This window comes from Rhagoletis pomonella, unplaced genomic scaffold (genome assembly GCF_013731165.1).
Source record: "Rhagoletis pomonella isolate Grant_MI unplaced genomic scaffold, Rhpom_1.0 Rhpom_scaffold_00001, whole genome shotgun sequence".
Lineage (NCBI taxonomy): Eukaryota > Metazoa > Arthropoda > Insecta > Diptera > Tephritidae > Rhagoletis > Rhagoletis pomonella.
Genome location: NW_023458555.1, coordinates 65913924 through 65916338, shown reverse-complemented (window position 1 = coordinate 65916338; position 2415 = coordinate 65913924). Strand labels below are relative to the sequence as shown.

The 2415-nt window shown below is 37.9% G+C and overlaps 1 long non-coding RNA gene across 1 annotated transcript; it reads left to right on the top strand.

The window, feature by feature from the left end:
* The first annotated feature begins 459 nt into the window (after nt 1-459).
* Nucleotides 460-1600, top strand: LOC118747217. The gene is made up of 3 exons (XR_004993929.1): nt 460-501; nt 575-999; nt 1318-1600. It is a non-coding gene; the product is annotated as an uncharacterized LOC118747217 (long non-coding RNA).
* The last annotated feature ends 815 nt before the right edge of the window (nt 1601-2415 follow it).

Below are 2415 nucleotides of genomic sequence, written 5' to 3'. Positions count from 1 at the left end.
AAAGTACAGCGCGCAAAATAATAACTGTCGCACAGGTTTTTTGAAAACTAAAAGGGTTCTTTATAGATTTTGTGTTTTTGGTTTGTTAACTTTGTGTTGTAGTTGCTAATTAAGGTTACATTTTACTTTAATTTTATTAATTGGTTTTAAAATTTTAATCCTATTTTGCATTTGCCAGCTTTGGGAGATAAGTACATGCGGCACGAACCTTTTTTTCAGATGTATTTTTTCTTAGATTTTGTATAAAAAAAAAGATAAAAAAAACTGTATAGGGTTGGTCGAATGAATGCCCTCCTAGTCACCAGTTTCGAGTCTTTTCGATTGCTGAGTACGAGGCCTTAGTTGTATGTGAATGGCCCTTAACAGTATTTTAAAATGGGATAAACAGGAAGTTTTTCAAAGAATGGGATTTTCGTACCTTGGAGTTGGCAACACTGTACCCCACACGAATCATGCATGCATGTACGTATCGATACGAAAAACAACGTTCCCGCACAATAGGTTTGTATAGTAACAAATAGTCAGTACTAATTTATAAAATAATAAATAAATAATAAACAACATTTGGTTTCAGCAAGTTATCGTGGGATATCACACCTCTGGATTTTTTTCTTTGGGGTGTTTACCAGAGAGCAGCTTTGAGTATGATCGAGCCTTTTTGATCACCCTCACTAAAAATCGAGCACAAGCGAACGCCACACTCGGCTACTATGTGTTCGATCGAGATGCACACCCAACAGCTGCTTTGAGTACGAACGAGTCTGTTCGATCACCCTCGCTATAAATTGAGCACAAACGAACACCACACTCGGACACCCGCAACTAACCCGAAAATTTGTGTAACAATGAAGCGGACACCCGAACATTGCGATAAAATGCAGAACAACAATGAAATTTACGCTGAAGATAACTGGGGCCAATATGTTCCAACAAAGCATACGAAAATGTTGTTGCTTTGTGCTTGTGCATACGCAATGAAAAAAATTAGAAGCGAAGTAGGTCGGTGTTATGCAGAAATTTTGTTTGGCAAACTGCGTGCAATTGTTGTTGCAGCAAACTCGGAGAGAGCGAGTTTGGCGACTCTCACAGCAAACTAATTTTGTTTGGTCAAACTGCAGCAAATTCGGCGTTGTCATATACAAAAATTTTAGACAATTGTTGCTATACACAAAATTCTCATTTCGTGTTGGCAATAGCCATGAAAACCATAATGAACGTGCAACCCTGTGCCAAACTCGGCATAACCACCTCGGAGCAAACTAAGCAGCCGCCATTTAATTTGACAAACAAAATTTGTCTGCATAACACCGACCGTAGACAAAAATGTTTGTGCATCTGCCCCGTAGCGAATGTCATGCATTAGTCACCTAAGAGTCTTGTACGGAAAAGTTACGTCTTAAATGACGTTGGACTCCGTTTGTATGGAAGTCGTTCATGACTTTTTCATATAAATGGTAATTTCGTCGTTGATGTCACCTGCATGACTTGGTTATGCAGTGATCATTAATGACATTCAAGCGACAGCATCTTGCAATGGAATTTTTATAAGTGACCGCTGCAAGACATTGTCTCTTATAAGTCTTTGATAGGAGTACACCTGCATGACATTGTCACCAGTGTCATTGTCAGCTATATGTCGTTTAGGATTCCCAGCAAGTGTGACGGTGTCACTAAATCCTCATTAGTGACGATGTCACCGGTGACCATTTCCCTACTGGGTATTTCGTATAGTTTCGCGTGGAATGCTGTGTGTGTATATATGTATTAGAACACACAGCCTAAAACTATGTATGTAGGTACATAAGTACTTTTACAAAAAAAAAATGTGCACCTAGTGCATATGGCTTTGGCATTGCCGATCTACACACATTTAATACCTACATGGATGTAGGCGTCTTCATGTCGCATTTTGTATGAGCAAAAATATAAGAAATGGTAAAATGTACCCTTAAACAGTAGTATCCAGCATAAAGCATTGTATGAGAAATATATGGTTGATTTCAACTGTTTAAACAAGTTTTTATATAATAAATACTTAATGGGTTTCGAAAATAACATCAAATCTAATCTCAAAGCATTTTGGTCCTTAATCAACTCAAAGCGTGCCTCCTCGGTTTTTCCAAATTCCTTGCAGTATGGAGGGAAGCGAATATGTTCGTAGATTTTTTCAAATCGAACTTTGTTAATGAGTGTCCACTGAGTAGTGAGTCCACCTGCAACAACACTTCCACTTCTTTAGATTTTGGATCTCTGCTCTTATCAGAAGATGATATTTCTTATGGAATACGAAGCTTAACAAATTCCAAAAAAGCGGACGTGCATCAAATATCGTCTTTTTTTCTCAAGCAATGCGTTTCGTCGATTTCGGAACCACTGCTACTTTTATTCAATTTATCATTAAAGTTAGGTCTTTTT